At 43.7% G+C, this 22,028-nt stretch overlaps 1 long non-coding RNA gene across 9 annotated transcripts in view; it reads left to right on the top strand.

Annotated features, from left to right (window-relative positions):
• LOC102900781 overlaps positions 1 to 22,028 on the top strand; it is a 177,585-nt gene that overhangs the window by 39,472 nt on the left and 116,085 nt on the right. For all 9 annotated transcript variants that reach the window (XR_002157779.2, XR_002742728.2, XR_006598589.1 and 6 more), the window contains exons 2-3: positions 16,080 to 16,207; positions 19,986 to 20,132. This is a non-coding gene — a long non-coding RNA (uncharacterized LOC102900781). The remainder of the gene's footprint in view (positions 1 to 16,079; positions 16,208 to 19,985; positions 20,133 to 22,028) is intronic.

The raw sequence follows: 22,028 nt of genomic DNA on the forward strand, positions 1-22,028 counted from the left end.
TGGGTCAGCAGGGTCACTGTTGAACCCCCCCCAGGCCAACCGTTACAGGAAACAGAATTATAAGCCTGTCTTACTAGGAGGGAATGGACCTCAGAAGCCTGATTTCTATATTCCCCTTGACATTTAAAAAAACTCTGCTCTTGTGCCAGAGGAGAGTGAAGAAAATTTTAAAAGGAGAAAAATGTTTGTTTTAAGGCTTGCTCAGTAATCCACTTATGCTGTTTACATTAAAGAACCTTTCATGTAAACATCATTAATTATGTAGTATAAGAGCCAAATAAAAATGCTAAAAAATAAAAGTAATTGTGGGATAAATTAGTATAGCTTGAGTGCACATATATTATGCAGACACTCTAGACTTTTACATTTCATTGAGGGAGGTGGATTTGTGATTTTCTATGTTTGAGCTGCTAGGATGGAACCAACAGAAGTGACATTTTACAGATGGATACCAAAGCTGTTAAAGTTTAAACTCATACTGGCAATGAGACTGTGCTTTTTAACAGAGTCCTTGACTTATGCCTCCTCTCTAAATCTGTCTAGAAAAGGGGCGCCTGGGTGGCTCAGTCGATTAAGTGTCCGACTTGGGCTCAGGTCATGATCTCGTGGTTCGTGAGTTCGAGCCCTGCATCAGGCTCTGTGCTGACAGCCCGGAACCCGGAGCCTGGAGCCTGCTTCGGATTCTGTGTCTCCCTCTCTCTCTGCCCCTCCCCCGTTCATGTTCTGTCTCTCTCTGTCTCAAAAATAAGTAAATGTTAAGTCTGTCTAGAAAAGATTCTGGGCAGAGATGTGGATTGAGTATCCCATGGATTTCCCCAGAAGGTTTTTTGGAGCAGGACCATGATTATCTTCTCCAAAATCAGTAGCCTCCGTTGTACAGTCAAGTGCAATAACAGAAGACTGCTTGTGTCTGTGTTAAAGGAAGTGAATTGTGTGAAGAAGGGCAGGGACAGAAGCTGTTGAGGAAATGTGGCACAGAGACCGTGGAGTAGCGATGACACTATGCATTTGTATCACCTTTTGGAGTAGCGATGACACTATGCATTTGTATCACCTTTTATAGTATTTCAGAAGTCTTCATGTACGTTATGAAAATTAATCCTTTACAATAATTTTGTAAACTAGGTAGGGTATGTATATTTTTACCAACCTCATTTGACAGACAAGGGAATTGAAGTTTAGGGAGGGAAGTCACAATGAAACAGGGATTGGAAAGCACTGCATAAGTTCTATCGTTTTTTCCTACTACCACATTCATATTACTTTTTAAACATAAATGAAAAAAACCATGTGTAGTTCATAGCAATATTTTGTGCTATGTGGGATCTTTTAAGAACATGTGAGTGTATTTACATCATTTCCTCAGGGAAAGTTTTGTTTTACCTAGAAAAGCAGGAAATGGAGTTGAAATGGGAAAAGTTTTTTCATTTTTATGGATTAAACCCATCTGTTATTTTCACTAAGCCTCCTATCATGGAGGACGATAGATTTCTCACAACATAAAGAGATGAGAAAAGAGGAAAATGTGTTTCCTTTGTTCTCTGGTTCAGGTTCATACCCATCCATGGAGTCCTGTTCAGATAAAACAGGGCAGTCAGTTTACCCATCAGAAAGAAAAGACACTGCTGTCCTCAGATATGCCCCAACATTCTGGACAGTCTTGCACAGAATTAAAGTTAACACTTACCGCTCTGAGGAATTCTGAGGGATAATTTTTTTTTTTTTCACTGCTTCGGGCATCTTTCAATACTATGCTTGAATATTTCGCTATATTATCTGTTACATCTGCACAAGACAAAATTAAGCAAAATTATCTTTCACTTACTTATTCAGAATAGTGCTTACTGAGTATGTACTTTGTGGCAGTAGGAGTTCAACTCTGGGGTTGAATCTAACAGACACGCTTCTTGTTGTAATGGAACTCACCATCAAGGGGGGGGAGATGAATATGAATCACATGATCACAACAGTAAATACATACTGTAAGAGGCCTCTGCTCTGGTGAGAACAAGACTAGTAGATGATTAGGTAATTGGAAAATGCAGTTAAAGTGGGAAATCATTAAATATGTGTGTGTGTGTGTGTGTGTGTGTGTACGTACATATACATTTAACCCTTGAATAACAAGGGGGCCAGGGGCACCCACACCTCATAAATCCATGTATAACTTTTTGACTCCCCCCAAACTTAACTAATTTATGACCTACTGTTGATTGGAAGCCTTGTTGATAACATAAAAATGGACGGACACATACTTTGTATGTTATATGTATTATATACTGTATTCTTACAACGAAGCAATCTAGAGGAAAGAAAATGTTATTAAGAAAATCACAAGGGGCGGGCACCTGGGTGGCTCATTTGGTTAACGGTACCATTTCGGCTCAGGTCATGATCTCCCGGTCGGTGAGTTGGAGCCCCACAGTGGGCTCTCTGTTGTCAGCGTGGAGCCTGCTTCAGATCCTCTTGCTTTCACTCCCTGCCCCTCACCCGCTTGTACTTTATCTCTCTCAAAAATAAATGAACATTAAAAAAAAAAAAAAGGAAATCACAAGGAAGAGAGAATACATTTACAGTACTTCACTGTGTTGAAAAAAAATCTGTGTATAAGTGGACCCACCCAGTTCAAACCCGTGCTGTTCAAGAAGGGTCAGATGTGTATTTATATACACATACACATAAGTATATGTATACATTCATATATATATATATACATATATACATTTATATATGTGTGTGTATACATATATGTGTGTATACACATTGTAAATGTTGTGTATATATGTATATATATGTGTGTGTGTATATATATATATATGTAAAACTTTTATTTTTTACTTAAAATACATAAAAGAACATTTATTTGCCAAATCTGATAGGGTCACCCTTCTTGCATACAGCATACTCAAATGCATATCATCTACAATTTTCAGTTTCAGATACTTTAATATAGAGGGAGAACTTAAAGACACTTGCAAAATAATTTGAGTTCATTTAAATTTTTATTATTTTTTTCCTCTGGTCCTTTACACTTGTCTTACCTGTCGCTAATCTAAGAGCAATTTCCTCCCAGCTTTTTCAAGTCTTTTCAAAGCATTTAACATTTTTTTTTAGTTTATTTATTTATTTTTGAGAGAGAGCACAAGCAGAAGGGGGGGGGAGAGAAAGAGGGAGACAGAATCTGAAGCAGGCTTCAGGCTCAGAGCTGTCAGTGTAGAGCCTGATGTGGGGCTTGAACCCATAAACTCTGAGATCATGACGTGAGCCAAAGTTGGATGCTTAACCGACTGAGCCACGCAGGCACCCCGTAACTTAGTTTTCATAGAAATGGCAACTCTCTTTTTATGTTCATATTTGATCAGTTGATGTGATATTTAATTAAAGTACATAATTATAGTCACCAAGTACAACTGCCGTAAACAGGTTAGGGAACAAAAACAACCACTCTCAGTTGGCGGGGATAGAAGGGATGGGGGTATTAGGCTACAGAAGCCACAAGCATCTATCATGCTTTGGGCCATCAGGCAATACGTTTTACAGATGGATTTGAAAACGTCAGTAAATTCAACCCTCTCCCCGCCCCCCCCCCCCCAGCTCAATCAAAAGAGTTTCTATTGTAATTAAAAACTAGTAAACATTACTAAGGAAAAGCGGTGGGTGCCATAAAGGTCTGTAATTGGGGAATGTGACTCAGTCCCAGGGCAGCAGGAGAGGCCTCTCACGGGAAATTACAGTTGAGCTGCGATCAGAGAGTAACTAGGCATTTGCTCAAAGAGGGGCTGGGACAGGGGTCTGGAGAAAGGAGTTCCAGGCAGCAGGAGCAGTAGAGTCCATGCTGTGTGGAAAATAAGGAACTGAAAGAGGCCAGTATGATCAACGCAAAGAGCGGAAGTGGGAGAGCAGTCCGGGATGAGGCAGAGGGAAGGAGATGCCAGTTCACACCAGCTTTGTAGGCTCTGACAAGCATGCAGGTCTTCGTCCCTACTCATACCAGAAAGCTGTCAATGATTACGAAGCAAAAGGGTCTGCAGCAGCTAGTTTGTTTTGGCCCCGAAATCTAATGGGGGCACTTGGATTGTTTTTATAATCTAAATACATTATAGCTAGAGGAGAAAACAATATTTTCATGACCGCTGGCACCTTTGGGAGGGAGCTGTCCTTGAATAAGAAAATACATTCGTTAGCTGCTCACGGGTCAAAGTTGGGTAGGTGTCAAGATAATAAAAGAGATGCTAAGTATCCCTGCCGAGAATGTGGGAGGGAAAGAGAGAGAAGGGTGGGGGAAAGTGTTGTATTATTTTCCTAGGGCTGAGGTAACAAAATACCACAAACTGGGGGGAGGGGGGGCTTAATATAACAGACATTTATTCTGTCGCAGTATTGGAGGTGAGACATGTGAAATCGGTGTCAGCAGGGCCATGTTCTCTCATGGAGCTCTGGGTAGAATCTGCCTGTGCCTCTTCCTAGTTTCTGGCAGTGGCTGGAGATCTGTGGTGTTCCTTGGCTTGTGGCTGCAGACTGCATCCCTCGAATCTCTACCCTGTGGTCTTAAGGCATTCTCCCTGTGTGCCTCTGTGCCCCTTCTTTACTTATAAGGACCCTAGTCAAATTGGATCAGACCCACCCTTAATGACGCCATCTTAACTTGATTACGTCTGCATAGATTCTATTTCTTTCTTTTTTTTTAAGTTTATTTATTTTGAGAGAGAGAGAGAGAGAGAGAGAGAATGAGAGAGAATCCCAAGCAGGTTGTGCCCTGGCAGCGCAGAGCCTGACTCAGGGCTCGAACTCAAGAATCGTGATATCATGACCTGGGTCGAAACCAAGAGTCAGACGCCTAACCAACTGAGCTACCCAGGCTCCTCAAGACTCTATTTCTAAAGACGGTCACGTCTGCAGATGGTGGGGGTTTGGGCTCAAATATATCTTTTTGAGAGATGTAATTCAACCCATAACAGGTGTGAAGGGAGAGTAGTGAGAAGAATCAGCAAAACCGTGGGAGCTTAAATGGTGAGGTTGGCTACACCCACTAAGAAATTGCAGATAGCTAAGCGGTTCTCAAGTGCTTTTCTTACAGTGTAAGATGTGACAGCCTGCAAAACGTGTCCCCCATCACAGCCATGTGGTGGCTCCCGCCTTTTCAGTGAAGTTTCTGCTAGCAAAAACTTGTTGGCAGAGGTGGTAAAGGTGAGGGGACAAGTGACAAGTGGAGTCTCTGAGAAGGATTCGGGTCCTATGTTAGGGCTACTAACATAAAAAGTGTGATCACAGGAAGTCTCAGAGTGAACATCAGTTTGGTAGAGGCTGAAAAGAGTAATTTTGTGACTGTAAAACCCTCTCTCTAACCCAGATATTTAGAGATATATTGGATTTCCACAGTCTCTAGCCTGGGGACTTGGGTCAACCTTCTCTCCAACTTGTTGGGATAGGACCAAGGTTGCAAATACAATTATTATTAAAAATCTACCCTGCAATTTTTCTATCATCCTTTTTAGAGTACCGTGCATGATTTTGGCCAATCATAAGAGTGTTTGTGTGTGGTTTTTTTTAATGTTTATTTATTTTTGAGAGAGAGAGAGAGAGTGCATGCATGCACACAGCTGTGATGACAGCAGAGAGCCTGATGCAGGGCTCAAACTCAGGAACCGTGAGATCATGACCTGAGCCAAAGTCAGATGGTCAACCGACTGAGCCACCCAGGCTCTCCAAGTGTTTGCAATTTACTTTTAAAAAGAGTGAAAAATCCTGTGTTCTGTATCTCTTGCCCTACCATCTTGTAAATCTGCGCATTCCAAATAGATGACCACTTTGATGGCAGGAGGATGTTCTCTGAAGTTCAGTTTTCGCTTCTTGTCAGTCTCCTGCTTCACTTCATAGAAAACCCTTGTGATGCGTTTCTTTACTAGCAGAAGCTCTTACGTGCCGCTCCCTCAGGTTTGCGCCCGGCTCTCAAAACGAAGGGAATGATTTCCTGTAGTGAGTCCAGATGTTGTGTTCAGCACTATTGCAATTAGCCATCAAGTCTGAGAGCTGTATGAAATTACGTCTGTCTTTGAGGCCTGGGAGGGAAGACGATTTGGTAATAGTTTAACGTCCGTTGGGTGAAATCGTTGACATTGGGGAAGAACTACTGCCTCCATGAACGAGGATCCTACGCGGCACCTTTTCGGTTCATTTCTGCGCTCCATTTACATGGGTGTTTAACACGAATGTGCTTTTAAAACACATAACAATTTCCTGAAAACCTAAGTAACTGGCAAATGGTTAGAATAATTAATAAGGCAGATGTTTTTGTATTTTGTCTTCTGTACGCAGCTTGGAGAGAATGGGAACAATTTCGGCTGGCAAAGGTATCGTCTGTGGCCAGTATGTACTGCCTCTGTGGAAGCTTCCACCCGTACTGCAGGCACTTCACGGGCACTGAGACTGCTCAGGCAAAATGAAGCAAAAAGCAGAGCAATTACCCAGAGACTATGAATACAATACAATGTTGTATTTGGACATTTAGGCAAGAAATCTCCAGGGTCTTCTCCCGCTTTGAGAATCCTGCCTGGGTTGTTGGTTGGAGAAGCTGGAGAATGTTCTTCTTTAGCCCTGAAGGAGTTGGCTGACCCCTCCATCCCCCCCACAGTAAGCCAGAGAAATTGTGTTCTCTAGCTGATAAGGGCAGACGGGCCTCCTTGGTAAACTTGACAGTCATGCTCTTGAGCCTTGGAGGACCACCTGGTATCCCGTTGAACCAAGCCATATCTGCATGACTCCTGCCTGCTGAGGAAGGGTGTCTGCCCCAGAGAAGGCACTCATGGCAGGGCCAGGAGTCCTGAGACGACCAGAGAATGCTGGCAGAATGGCCTGTGAGGTTCAACCCGAGGCCTCCTGCCATGTTGCTGGGCTCCCTAGCTCTGCATGGTCTTTGTTCCCATAATTCCTGTGTGGGTTTCTATACCCACAATTTCTGCTCTGCCCTTACTAAGTCCTTATAACAACCCTTTAAACACAGTATTTCAGCTGATGTCACAGGTGCCATTCTTCTGTGATACCCACATTTGGACCCCCCCTTAAGGCCATGACTGTCTTCTCATAGCTCTATACAAACTCTCGATGGCTGCCACACATTAAAAACATTAAAGCAGAGGGGGAAAAAAAAAGAAATCTCAGCTTAACCTAGCCATATAAACCACCCATTTGTGCTAGTTACTCTGCAGGTGTAAAGCATTCTTAACACTTAAACACTTCATTCTGTTAATAGCAGTAAGTTGGCCAAAATTCCAAAGAAACTTCTTGAAATGGTAATCAATTTTAAGGGATTCTTTATGAAATCGAGAGTGTTAGCTACTTTCTGGGGAAAAGGAAGACTAAAGGATAATAAGACTTTGGCAGATAGGAAGTATGTGGGCATCAGTTATTCTTATTAGAGAGACAAGACAGGAGTAATTGGCATAAGCTAGATGGAATAAAAGACATTTAATATAAGGAAAATCTCATTATAAGGACAAGAAAACTTTGGCATTGCCCTCTTGTACTGCTGGTGACAATTCAATTATAGGGTTGTCATATTTCTTATTTTGTAATGTTAATTGGTTAAGGCATAGGACATCTTTGTGAAATTTCTCTTTCTTCTTCAGTGTGTGTGTGTGTGTGTGTGTGTGTGTGTGTGTGTGTGTGAAAATGAAGAAACAGAGACACAGCAGTGACTTATGTTACTAGCTCCATTCCTCTAGGGAAAGCTCACAACTCAGAATTACTCTTTCCTTCCACAGTGGAGAGGTAGATGGTCGCTTTGAAGACATCTCTTCCCAGCTTTTACCTACCAGGGTCTAATTCTGGGGTTATTTGTGGCTTCCTGGTTTCACACTGGTCTCCTTTCTCTTCCTCACTGACTGTCACATAGATGCAGATGGTGAGACAGAAAATCCAATGAAATCGTATTGTCAGTTCATGTTTCGCTGTATTTTCTCTGCTCGTCACCTGTTTTAAAAGCTTATCTGTTTGTGTATCATCTCTTATAGCTTGCTTGGATTCCCCTTTCCTCTTGGTCTGGGGGGAGGGCAGGGGAACACAGAGAGAGAGAGGGAGAGAGAGGTGTTTAAAGTTCCCTGCCATCTGACGTCACCCGTGCTGCTGCAGGTGATTTACATGCCACATGGTCTCCACCGTCTGTGTGCTGTAACTCGGTAACTCAGTGGTAGCTTGACCTTCAACAGCTGCTGAACCTCCTCGTCTCTGCACAGGGGTAGAAGAGGCCATTATTGCAAGGAAAGAACATGTGGCTTTCCAAATGGCATGAAATACATCTATTGCGACCAGATGAATTACATATTCATGAAAACTGTGTAACGGAAGACTACTCCGCTTGCCAGGCAGTCACCTTGGCCGAGCGCAAGGCTCGGTAAACAATGCAAAGCTCTGGCTCCCTCATTTATTTACCTTGCCAGTCAACGTGCGCAGTGCTGGGGCAGGTTTCTACGACCAGCCACGAGAGGAAAGCTGGGAAGAGCTCTGCGTTTCCAAGGAAAACTGAATTCCATGATGCTTACATTTTTATTTCGTATCAACAAATATTGTTTGGACGTCCATTATTCTAACAGTATCCGAACAAAATTGTAATACTGTATTATTAGGAAAGTTTCTGCAAATGCTGGGAAGCTTCCCCTCCCCCCCCCATTAAATAAATATCCAATTAGTGTGTGTAAAACGACTCCCACCAAGATTATGAGTTTTGATGTTTGTGTTTCTTATTAATTCCTGACTTACTAGTAAAGGATCATGGTAATTATCCCTATTTTGCAGATGGCAAAAATGAAGCCAGAGGTGTTAAGTGACATCCCAGGAACACTGTAAGTGGCAGAGCTAGGAAGAACATTGCTGTGTCTCGACTCCAAGTTCCTATTTACTTCACCAGAACACTGCACTCGTGTGGATTGACTTTACTGTCAACATGTCAGTAACGATGACAACCCAAAAGGTGGTGACATTTAAAATGCTGTCCTTGGTCCTATTCATAGCTCGTCCGGGACATACTTCCAATACTGGTTAGGTTCACGCACATGCTGAGCCTCCTAGCTGCAGCTCTTCCCCTTCTCCACCCTGTGATCTGTCCATCTTTACATTCTCCGCTGGGCTGGGTGTGCTAGTTGGGCACACTCACACCTGTTCACACCTTCTCTCAGTGCTCCTGGACTGCTAAAGCTACAGAGAGACTCCCTTGCAGTTAGGGGTCCAGATATGATTTCAGGCTCTGCTAATCAGGTGGATTTATGTAAGACTTAAGTTCAGAACTGAGTTAAATGGCAAGAGCTATGGTGGTCTGTTAGACCTTTATCCATCTATCTATCTACTAATTATCTATCATCTATCTATCAATCGTCTGTCTATCTTTCTGTCTATCTACCTACCTACCTACCTACCTACCTACCTGCCTATCTTTCTGTCTATCTCCCAGTAAGGATTTAGCAGGAATGAACAATTGTCATCTCTGGAGAGCTGCTAATGAGGTGCATTTCTGGAGCCAGCATTGCATTGGGGTCTTTGGATTCCTGTTTCCTGAAGGTGGCCAAGAGGGCAGCTCCCCCTGGGGTGCAGTTCTGCAGTATCCTCCTAGGACTGCTGTACAGGCTCAGCATGGACCCAGTGCTCCTCCTGACCTTTCCATGATTTTGTTAGCACCTAGTTCCCTGTGTTAAATCTCTTGCTCCTGAAACAAGACAGTGTAGTTTCTCTGATCTGTAGCTGACTCCTGACTCATTCGCTGCTTAAAGATTACCTGTGAGCCTGCTGCATGCTGACTCAGTCTGTGTTTTATCACATCTTATTGCATTTACATTGTTCTCTCTGTGTGTGTGTGTGTGTGTGTGTGTGTGTGTGTGTGTGCGCGCGCGCGCGGGTGTGTGCGTGCGCGCGCGCTCATGAGCACGCGCATGTGTGTCTCTTTCTCCTTCCCGCTCCGCCCTAGTCCTCAGACTCTGAGGTTATTCATCTTTTAGTCCTGCTCTGGGTGGGATAAAGCCTGGCACATAATATTCACTTAAGAGATGTTTGTTCGAATAAATGGATGGATGACTAAACGCATAGAACCAAGTATCCTGTGATGCTTAGTTCACAGGAGAATGAAAACCTTGTTGAAAATGCAGTTTTATTTCATACATATGCCATTAGTGTATTTTATTTAATAAAAATGTAGAAAGGCACACACTTTTAGCTTGATATTAATCATTACCTTTTACTTAAACAGTCAAATGGGATTTGCTGCTCAGCTGTTAAATATTTTGCTGTCCCTGGAAAACCAGCAATGTGCATTGATGAATGTGAGCCTTGTGTCTTACCTCCTGTGTCCTACCCATTACGTTTCTTCCTGGGTAAAATCTGAACAGGTGCTGTTAGATGCCTCATTAACTGCATGGAGCTACAGAAATTCTGGGTGAGATGATCCCTCACCAGAAACTAAGCCCTGCGTTTATTAAACACTGCCCTGGACTTAAAGCATCGTGATTCTTTCTGTGTTACCATTGGTGACAGACACTGGCTTAAGGTGCCAAGAGCTTGAATTGCTGTTATCTCTTATCTTTTCTCTGATCCTCCCTTCTTTCCATCATTCAGCCTGCTCTCTACCATTTATCTGTCTGTTTCATTTCTCCATTAATATTTATTAAGTGCCTATAGGTTGCATAATAATATTATTATTATTATCGTTTAAACTACTTAAAAGGCTTTTACAATTTGTAACTCATTTAATTCTTGCTAAAACTTTCTCAGGTTGGAAGGGCAGGCATTCATATTCTCATGCCACTGATGAGCGTAGAAAGATGTAGAAAGGGTAAGTGTCCTGCTAAAACTGATGTAGTAGAACTGGGCCTAGGTGGTACCAGCTGCCCTGACTCTAGTTTACTGTTTGTCTCCATCCCATATTTCTTACGACATGAAACAAGACTAAAGAGAGACACAAAGTAGACAATATCAAATCTTCAGGGCTTTGCACTGTAGACCAATATATTTTATACGTGAAGACACAGGGAATGTCTTGATGAAGGTTGGAATATGCTTCCACTCAATTATGAAAGGTATTTTTATTACCAAGGAATATATGTGGTGCATCTACATGAAGCACCCAAATGGTGAGAGCATGTGAGCCTGAGCTGGCAATGATGAATCCCTTTGGCCTTAATGATGCCACTTCAGCAGCAATCTGAGGAGGTCACCCACCCACAGCATCCTGACCTGGTCTGATGACATAGGGGATATTAAGCAACATTTCCAAGTAGGAGAGCAGCCAGGGAGGGGAAGTGGGATGGCAGGATATCCCAGAGAACAAGTCAAATGGGGATCGATTGAAGGGTCTATGGAGGAGCAGGGGCGGGATGGGGGGAATGGGAGAGGAGACGCTGTGTATCATTTTCCGTGTGACACCAGAGAGCAAAATAATCACACAAGGTAGAATGACAGGGACATGGGAGAAGACATTTTCTGACCACCACAGAACTCTAAAACTGAGGTGGGCTGCCCTGGGAGGAATAAGCTCTTTGTCATTAGAAAGGTTCAAGAAGATGACCATCTATCAGGGCTCTGGTAAGGGAGCCTCCCTTGTGGGGAGATCAGATAGTCAGCTGGTTGTCAGACTAATGCAGGCTGGGAGCTGGACGAGAAGCAGGCCTAACCGGAGACTCTGATTCAGCAGCTCTGGGTGCAGTCTGGAGAATCTCTGTCGGGAAACCACTGGACCAGATCCCTGGATTCCACAGTGGAGGGCAGAAGAAGGAGGACATTTCCTTCACATTTACATTTTATCTAAAAGGAAAAAAAAAAAAAAGCAGGAGCAGCCGAAGAAAGCTTACTAATATTTAGTGTCTAGGGAAGCACACAATCTCTGTCGCATCTGAGGTGTCCCATCTGATACTGCAGTGAGCAGGAGCCCTTCAACACTGAAGCTCGCGGCCATGCCTTCCTTCGTTCGTCCGCGCTGGCATGTTTCCATACATTGTAGTTGATTGTGCCCAGTTAGAGAAATGTATGGACTGTGTTATCTTAAATAATAGAATTGCAAATAGCAGAAGCTTTATAATATTTTGAATGAAATGGGGAATAACGATGACAACTTTTTTGTGTCACAGAGAAGTTTGTGGGCATTCTTAGGTCAAAATAATTAAAGCATAGTCAAAGTTGTACATTTTTCTTTTACAAAAAGACATGTGTCCAATTATACTGACCTCCTGTGATGACAAGTAGCTGTTGGTAGTAGGGCTCTTGGCAGAAATTTGTGAGAAACTAAACGTACTCGGGGTGCCTGTCTGACTCAGTCAGTAGAGCATGCGACTCTTGATCTCAGGGTCATGGGTTCGAGACCCACGTTGGGCGTGGAGCCTATTAAAAAAACTAAATGCACTTAGTGTGTTTCACTTATATAAAGTTTAGTATGAACCAGGCATTGTTCTGTTTTATATGGGTTAAGTTAATGACTCTTCATGCAGTCGTTGATGGTAGGAACTAACTATACTTGACAGATGAGGAAACTGAGGCACAGAAAGGTGAAGTGACTTCCTTAAGGTCACTCAGTTAGTCAGTGAAAGAGGGGTTTAAGTGAAAGCTTTTAACCAGTCAACTAATATAACTGACTCCTCTAAAATATGAAATCAGTTATTTTTTCAAAGGAACTTATGCTATGGAGAATGCATTCTAAAAATAATGGCTGGAAACGTTTGCATCATTAATGTTATTTTTGTTGCCAAAGCTGTAGAAGTTTGTAAACTTTAAAAAGCCATGACATCTCAAACTTAGGAAACATAGGAATAGAATTTCAAAACTGATTTAAAAACAAAGGATTCTGTGTATTTTGAACTCCTTTATTAAATATATAAAAATATAGTAAATTCCAATTTGTTGACAAGAACAAATGACAGAGTAGGAAAAAAACTGAAATTGACTAGCAGATTTCTACAAACGCTTTCACATAATTGGTGGATGATTTAAAAAATAAGTTTCATGAGGGGAGCTCCTGGCTGGCTCAGTCAGTAGAGTATGCCACTCTTGATCTTGGGGTTGTGAATTCGAGCCCCACGTTGGGTGTAGAGATTACTTTAAAAAGAAAAAGTTTCCATGATTTACTAAGCACGACCAGCAATGCATCATCCCCCCCCACCTGCCTCATTTGGATGGATGTATTTTTGAGAAGCATCTTTCCAAGCAGCGGCAGTCAGAAAAGTTACACCACACCAAATCCCTGTATCACAAAGTATGAAACAAAGAAAAAATAATGACTCCTATTCAATTATATTATTCAGTAAAGAACTGTTATCAGCTGTGGCATCTGTTTAGTGAGAGCAGAATTCTTTATTCCTATTAATAAAAATAATAGAAAAGTTATTTTCAAACATTTTATCTACATCTTATTTTTTAAACATTTTCTTATTTTGTAGGTTTCTGTAATGATCATAATGTATTGATGTAATAGTGTATGTATATAACATATAAGTGAATCTGTAAAAATAACAGGGTGCATGTTTAAACTAAGGTGGACCCATGGTCAGCAAGCTCAGAGGCCGCTGGATGTGATGTCCTTTAAGGTCCATTCCCTAGTTTGGAATCTTTGATTCTCAGGCAAATGCTGTGCTCTTATTTGGTGAGAGATAAAACCTAAGTGCTAGAGAGACACTTTCCTCCAAGGCAGGCGGCATCTCATTATCCAGCTCAGTGCCCAAATCCCAACCAAAAAAAAAAGAAGGGTAAAGACCCACATTTCTGAGTGAATCGGCTTGATTTAAGACCCTGAGCTATCTGTGTTTTGTACAACATCTAATGCACTGTTGATGCTTAATAAATAACAAATTGTGATATTAATAATTAAGAATTGATGTTCTTGCTCCTGTGAAATGATTTGCAGGAGAATTATTCCCCATTCACTCATAAAGAAAAATGAGAAGCAGAGACAGAGCAATAGCTTTTAAGGAAATTTAGTTCCAGCTACTTTGTGTGTGTGTGGTTTTTAGTCCCCATCTCTGGTAAATCTGATGAATAACTGAGCAAGACAGACCCAGAGCCAGTCTACACTGCTTTCCCCTCCTTTTGTGTCCCTACCTTTAGGTAGGAATGTCTAGGTTGTTGAATTGTATGATTCTAAAGTGCTTGACAAACATTAATTAACTGGGGGGTCGTTCTTTGTTTGAAGAGAGTTATGTCTAATTGTGAATATGTCTCCAATTATCTGCTCCTTTCTTTTGAATGTGTTATTATCTAAAACGTGCAGTATCTGATTTGCTTGTACAGTTATTTTAGTAGGTTTTTTGAAATAGGTGGCAACCATGAAAAAAGGGACATATAGTCACCTTAGGGAGAAAAATCGTAATTATTACAAACTTTAGGTTCATGTTCGTATTTGTGCATATTACATGCATCTACACACACACGCGCACGCACACACACACACACCTTTCCTGTTACATGCAACCATCCTCTCTTTCAAGCCGTGGATTTTGGCGATAGTGATGACCCACCCTGAACTGGACTCCGTTCCTTCTGAGCTAGGGGAATTGTTGAGATTTGCTTTTTAATAGCAGAAATTGGAAAAACTCTGCAGAAAAGGGAATTAATCCTCCTGCAAAAAGCAAGTGTAATTAGTCACCGAAGGAAACTGGCTCTGCGTGCCAACAGAGTCCAGAAGATTGGCTGAGTGCTGTTGACTCCTTATCCTCCATGAACCCATCCTCCCACCCTATGCGGGAAGAGGGTGACGTTCAGACAGCAGCCACAGTGGACACTGGCAGCGTGGGTCTGGAGACCAGATGGGTTACAAACTGCAGGAGACACTGGGCCTGTGTTTTGGCATAAGCAGTGCACCCTGTTAATTAGGAGCATAGCTTGGAACAGTGTCTTACCTAATTAGCCAGGGCAGGTATGTGCCTGTGCAGGGGTGGATTACAGATTTTTCTGTCGCTTGGAGAAATTTTCTATAGTAACAAAGGAACAAAATGTAAATTAATCCACAACCGCAGGATTTGTACGTATTACGCCTTTCAAAGCGGGCTTCTCAGTACGTCGCCTATCATACCTTCTAGACGTATCCGTAGCCTGTAAATACTGAAGCTGATGTCACTCTTAACTTCATCTAGGCGCTACTCATCAGCTTTCAGAGGCAGTGTCATAGGGTGAAGGTTACAGACTTTGATGTCACACACACCCCAATTCAAATCCTGCCTCCTCCATTTACTGGCTATGTTACACAACAGACTTTAAAATCCTCACCAGTAAGGGGCGCCTGGTGGTTCAGTCGGTTAAGCGGCCGACTTCGGCTTAGGTCATGATCTCGTGGTCCTTGAGTTCGAGCCCCACGTTGGGCTCTGTGCTGCCGGCTCAGAGCCTGGAACCTGTTTCGGATTCTGTGTCTCCCTCTCTCTGACCCTCCCCCGTTCATGCTCTGTCTCTCTCTGTCTCAAAAATATATAAACATTAAAAAAAAAATTTTTTTTTTTTAAATAAAAAAAAATCCTCACCAGTAAGATAGGAATCACAGTACTTGTTAGGGGCTGAATTGTGTATCCCACCTCCCCCAGCCCCTGCAAATTCATACATTGAGGTACTCACCTCCAGTGTCTCAGAATGTGACTGTGTTTGGAGACAGGGCCTCTAAAGATTAAGTTAGGATGAGACTATCAGGGTGGGCCCCTCATCCAGTCTGACTGATGTCCTTAAAAAATAGGAAATTGGACCCACAAAAGTGACTCTTAGGGATGCACAGGGGAGGACTGTGTGAAGAGGCACCCAAAGAGTGAACACTTGCAAGTCAAGGGGAACGGCCTAGAAAAGCCCTTTCCGTTATGGCCCTCAGAGGAAACCAGCCCCCTGGCACTCTGATGTTGGATTTGGAGCCTTCAAACCTGAGAGCAGATATATTCTGTTGTTGAGGCTGCCCAGGCCGTGCTGTTTTGTTATGGCAGCCCTAGAAAAAAACTAACACAGTGTCTGTGAGAGGGTTATCACGCAACTAAAGGAGATAATTTTTGCATGGAGTCCCTGCCTATGTCCTAACTAAATGACCACTGTCACTGTCATGCAGCTATTCGGTGAATATTGTCTCCCTTCTCTTCCTCACTCAGGAGGCTGTCATTTCCCAGGATTCCTCAGCCATGCTCCGGTGATACCTGTTTGAAATCGGACTTCAGGCCAGCTGGTTCCTTCTCGTGTGGCTAAGACGATGCAGCCACCTCACCCTGTTTATGGAACGGTAAGCCACCTCTTCCCAAGGTATTCCCGTTCTGTATTTTTCCCGCTGGCTTTTCTCGGTCCTCGCTCAAGGAGACAGCACCTCCTCTGGGATAGGCTGCAGAGTAGGTGAATCCACCTTGTTCTTGCCCTTCACAGTCTATGAGGGAAGGGTTTTCTGCCAGTGGCGGGGATAGCTGTAAAGACAGAGTGAGGATATCTGTTGCTCTGCTGGTGCTGTTCTGTGTTTCTGCCCTTTTCTTCTTTGACGTCAAGTGCTGGGATACCTAATGTCTCCATATTCCGTGCAAAGTCGAAGTAGATGCTACCTCAGGAATAAACACAAACACCTGTGGTGTTGTAGGTCTGGCTTCGGGGCCAAGTAAATTAGCACAGCCCCGTAGTCACAGCATTTGCCCCAATTCCAGACAGAAAGGGTTGATGACTCACAGGCCTGCTGACCTGATGGCCTCACGTCCATGCCGTCATCTGGGAAGGCTGCCTGTGCTGCCCACTGCTCTCCTCCTGGGCCCACAAGGGAAGAGCTGCTGTGGTGACAGCATAGCACATGAAACCTGGGCTGGGGGACAGGGCTCTTTCTAAGATAGTTAGGAGGTAAGAGATTCTTCACGCATTGAATTCAAAAGGGTTCTCTTTCCTCTGTGAGTTAAGTTTGCTGACTGCAGTCATTTGTGTAGTCATTTCTTTGACCGGCATTTAGCACATGCCCACCAAGTGCAAACCACTGACGTGCTCTCTGAGGAGCATGATAATTACAGTAACAATAATACTAATAAATGTTTTATTTTGTCATAACCACCGGTCTAGGCCCTTTATGTATTACTGTGGATTTTGTTGGTAACATTTTTGAATGTATGCTACTGTTACAGGAACTATGCTAAGCAGCTCACCTGCACTTTATTTCTTCAAAAAAAATTTTTTTTTAATGTTTATTTTTGAGACAGAGACAGAGGGACAGAGTGAGAGAGGAGGAGGGGCAGAGAGAGATGGAGACGTAAATTTCCGAAGCAGGCTCCAGGCTCTGAGCTGTCAGCACAGAGCCCGACGCGGGTCTAGGACTCACGAGCTGTGAGATCATGACCTGAGCCGACTGAGCCACCCAGGTGCCCCGTGCCCTTTATTTCTTAAAGTGACTTCCTGAGGAGGGTACTCTGAATCACATTTCACAGATGGGAAAGCTGAGGTTCAGATAATGCTGAAAGTCACATGGCTGTTAAATGCTAAAGTCAGTTGTAACAGTTACGTTGTTCTCATCCCAAAGTCTATTCTTATTCAGTTGCCCATAAAGATAGTTGAGAAGGAAACGTTCTATAATAATTGAGGTCCCTTGTGCCCTGCACTTGGAAATCATTCTCAGCGGAAACGTTCTTCTTATAAACAACGTTAGCTTTATGTGACCAAATCATGTGTCTGGTGTGATTTTCAGACTCTTGCCCTGGGTGCTGAAATATCTATCGCACACCCTGAAAGCAGCTCTTTATCAACATTTGAGAGCTGTTCCTTTGGGTGAAGGCTGTGCCCAATGGGGGAATGTTGATTCCATTATGTCCCTTGCACCTTCCTGTCAGTGTGTTGATCATGTCATATTCTCTTTGGGAGTGCTCTAGAGTTCAAGTTGCCTTGAAACATGAAAGCAGGGAGAGCCAGAGCCATGGTATGTGTGAAGGTATGAGAGGTGTGCACCCCTCTGGGGATGAGCAGGCAGTGAGGTCCAAACCTGAGAGACTGACTGGTTTGTGTGGTTGGAGCTGGGGGACTTCCTGAAGCTCAAGGCAGCTCTCTTTCCAAATCCATCTAATCTCCAGCTGGATGATGGCTTAGATAGAGACATTAGGGAGTAGGCAGAGCCAGGCTGCTTTGGGAATGAGATAAAACTCCATTTCTCTGGAATTTATACCTAATCATGGTCATATCTGCCTATGTGCAGCCCATTTGAATGGAAATATGTTTCTGTTTAACCCAACTACAACCCACTGCTAACTAATAACTAATATTAATATCATGACCATTTACAAAACACTTTTATAGGTTATCATCTCATTTGGTTATTCCGGCAAATTCTGGGGTGCATATTTTCTTTCCCTTTCCCTCTGGGGGAACTGAGACTCACATAGTGAAGTGATTTGCCCAGGGTCACCGAGCCGGGCAGTGGGACATGTGTGGAGAAGCATACCTCATCTTTGGGCAAGGCCACGATCCTTTGGCCATATCAACCCGCCTCCTTGACCACACACTCATTACCCTTATGGAACCTGAGAATGCTGGGCTCCCAAATCACGGACCAGTTTCAATAAACAAAAAGGCTGACCTAAGTCTTTTTACTCCTTATGGGTACTCACCGTCTGTCTGAAGCCCAAATGATGGAAACACTCTCACCGGGGATGACTTTCAAGGATGTGCGAGTGGTTGAGAGCCAGCTGTGCTGCTGAATGCATTACCAGACAATGTCTGGGCTCTGGCCAGATTCCTCAGATTCCTTTTTACTGTTTGTGCATGCTGGTGGGTTTGGTGTGATTTGCTTTCAGTGGCCAGGCTTGTGGCTTTCTTTTTTTTTTTTTTTTTTTTCTCCTCAGGGAATGGCCCTGACCAACAGGTATGGGAGTGCCTCTGGTCGGCCTGGATGACTGTGAGGTGTAGCTTACACCCTGGAGCTCCCTGGTGGCATCAGGTGAAGTCAGCTGTCTCTGGGTCTTTACCTGAGATCGCACCTTTGCCTGACTTGCTGCTAGCCAGTCCGGCTTCCCTCACCCCCATCAGTGTTCTCTTAGAGACCTTTCTTGCCAGAACCTTTGCACATGAGTCCTTGTCTCCTACTTTGCTTCGAGGGAGCCTGGACTAAACATAAAGAAGTATGTTCCAGAATCTTCTGCTTGCCCTAGTTTTGTGTTTATTTCCGTGTGTTTGACTAAGGAGTTTCAAAGTTCATCACTTGTCTGACCTTCAGTTATTTAAAATCGCTGAGGCTCTTTTTGAATCTCTAAAATGAGGGATAATAACACCTCTCCAGGCCATGGTAGGAATTTAAATTTTTTTTTTTAATTTTTAAATGTTTATTTATTCTTGAGAGAAAGAGAGAGAGAGAGAGAGATTGAGAGAGAGATATCGTGAGCAGGGAAGGAACAGCGAGAGAGCGAGACAGAATCTGAAGCAGGCTCCAGGCTCCAAGCTGTCAGCACAGAGCCAGATACGGGGCTCGAACTCACGAACTGTGAGATCATGAGCCCGGCTGAAGTCGGACTCTCAACCAGCTGAGCCACCAAGGCGCCCCTAATTTTGTTTTTTTAATGTTTATTTTTGAGAGAAAGAGAGAGACAGAGATAAGGTAGGTAAAGCACTTGACATAATGTTCGTAGGTGGTGTTTGGGTATTATTTCCTATTCTAATATTTTGTGTGGAAATCTTTCTAGTGGCATTCTGGGAAACATGGCCAGGAGAATGAGTCACAGTCACAGAATAATTCTACCATAGCACAGCCTGGTATCTCTGTGAATTTCATAGACTCATAGACAAAAGCCGTTTATGGCATGTAATCCGGTGTCTCAGGGCTTAGCAGATACCGATTGCAAATGCAGTCACATCAGATTAAGCCCCAAATGTCAATAGCAGTGAGCAGACCCCCATTTGACTGGCTTCTTATTGACTCAAGGAAGCCCTACCTTTATAGACTGTGCCCCTCACCCCCCGCCCCGCCTCCACGGGGTGATCACGTCCGTCCACAATTCTTCCTCAGCACTTTTTGCGGAGCCTCGACTTGGAGCTTTATGTCCCATCCTTTCCAGAGTTGCTGATCCCAGCCCTGCCACTCCGTTCTCGTTGGCACGGCTGCTGCTAGTGAAGATGGAGAGAGCCCCCCCAAGGAATGTCATTTTCAAAATGGTGCAGAACTGCTTCCCGCAAGGCCTGACATCCTCCTCATTGTGGTTTCTGTGAGTGCAAGAGGATCTTTCTTTTGTATTTTTTTGCGCTCTGCTGGGATTGGCCGTGCGATGCCGTGATTGCTGATGGAGTGCTTACAGCTGCAGAGGGCAGTGCCCGGACTCTGCAGTGGCCAGGCTCAATGATATAATATGCATAGGTGCTGGTAAAGCTGAAACCCACTGCCCTGAGTTGGATAAATCAGGAGTATCGTTACTGCGCCTCAAGGTCAGGGAACCTGATGGCTGCCACAGCTGATGGGCACCAGAAGAAGAGAACTCTTTCCTGTGTGTGTGTGTGTGTGTGTGTGTGTGTAAAGGGCGGAGGAGGTGGAGTGAGATGCGTGGGTGGGGAACAAGAAAAAGTGACAAAGGATCTATAGTGATTTCACCAGCATTTTAATATATTTTCTTAAAAATTATTTTTTTAAATGTTTATTTTTGAGAGAGACAGAGTGTGAGCGGGGCAGGGACAGAGAGAAACGGAGACACAAGATCCTAAACAGGCTCCAGGCTCTGGGCTGTCAGCACAGAGCCCAACGGGGCGGGGTGTGGGGGTGTGGGGCTTGAACTAATGAATCATGAGATCACGACCTAAGCAAAGTCAGATGCTTAACCGACTGAGTCACCCAAGCGCCCCTTAATATATTTTCAATTAACACCCAGAACGTTTTTCTCCTCAGGACAAATCTCAGGTGGCAATAAGTTCTGGAATCTGCCATCATGTATAACCATAATCACTTCACCCCTCCAAATTCCAGCCCTGTTGCTGGGTCTTATAGCACAGATAAAGCAATTACTGTATAAAACCACAAGTGACTGTGGCAGCTTCAGCTTGTAAGGAAGTAGCATCATTTCTCTCTGGAGTAAATAGCCTTTTATTTAGCAAAGATGAGGCCCCCAGGGCATGATTTGGGAGGAGGCATTGAAACAAAGAGATAGCTAAGCCAATCAGCATAAAAAATAAATACGGGTTTTGTGGAGGGAAGGGGTGGGAGAGCTGAGAAAGAAGAAGGAACCAGGAGAAATCAGGCATTAACCCAGAGTGCACTGCGAGACCACAACCTGTTAGACCATCACCAGTGGCCAGATGATGTTCAAAGACAAGATTAAGGTTGTTCTGTGTTTGTGTTTTGTTTTACTGCTTGCTCGGTGCTGCTAGGTAATGGCCTGAGGTAAAGCCTGTGCCCCGTGGTGTTTCTGGGAAATCAAGAGAAAGAGTTTGCTCCAGATCGGAGAACTAGAATGCAGAGCGAATAGAGCAGCCTGGAGAGACTGAGAACTTCACTGGGGAAGGGAGAAATCAGAAGGGGAGCCTTTGGAGACTCACGGAGATATTTTGGAAGAGACTGGGTTTCCATTAACCACGAGATGGGCAGAGTGTCAGCCAATTTTATGTAATTCTCAGGAACAAGGTGACCTCAAGTGATATCTGGATAGCAACCTAAGTACCCCCTCTTGCTGTCTTTTATCCACCTCAGCCCATCAAACTTGGCTGTGTGTGTCTGAATCCCACTGGTTTCTAGGTTTTAGCCCTCTCCAGAAGCCCCGCAGATCCCGAATAAGTCACTGGATACAAATGGCTAAGTGGGAGGAAAATGTGTGTAATTGATGTGGTGAACAAGCAAAACTCGTAGGGGGTAATCAGAGCCAATTTATTCCCCCCCCCCACCCCCCAAACAGTGCATAAAATTTTTAGGTTGTCAAACATAATCTATATTCAGAAAGTCCAGCCTATAAAATATCAACACTCCAACCTTCACTTGAGGTCCAATCTTCTCCCTCCCCCAGTTACACTACTGGTTGGTGGGGAGAAGGGGGGCAGAGACTGGGCAGAGGTGGAGAACAGGAGCTAGAATGTGTTTCTGCCCTTCTAGGGCCAGAATATAATAACAGAAGAAGGAGAGG

The sequence above is a fragment of the Felis catus genome, chromosome A1, assembly GCF_018350175.1.
Source record: "Felis catus isolate Fca126 chromosome A1, F.catus_Fca126_mat1.0, whole genome shotgun sequence".
In the NCBI taxonomy this organism is placed as follows: domain Eukaryota; kingdom Metazoa; phylum Chordata; class Mammalia; order Carnivora; family Felidae; genus Felis; species Felis catus.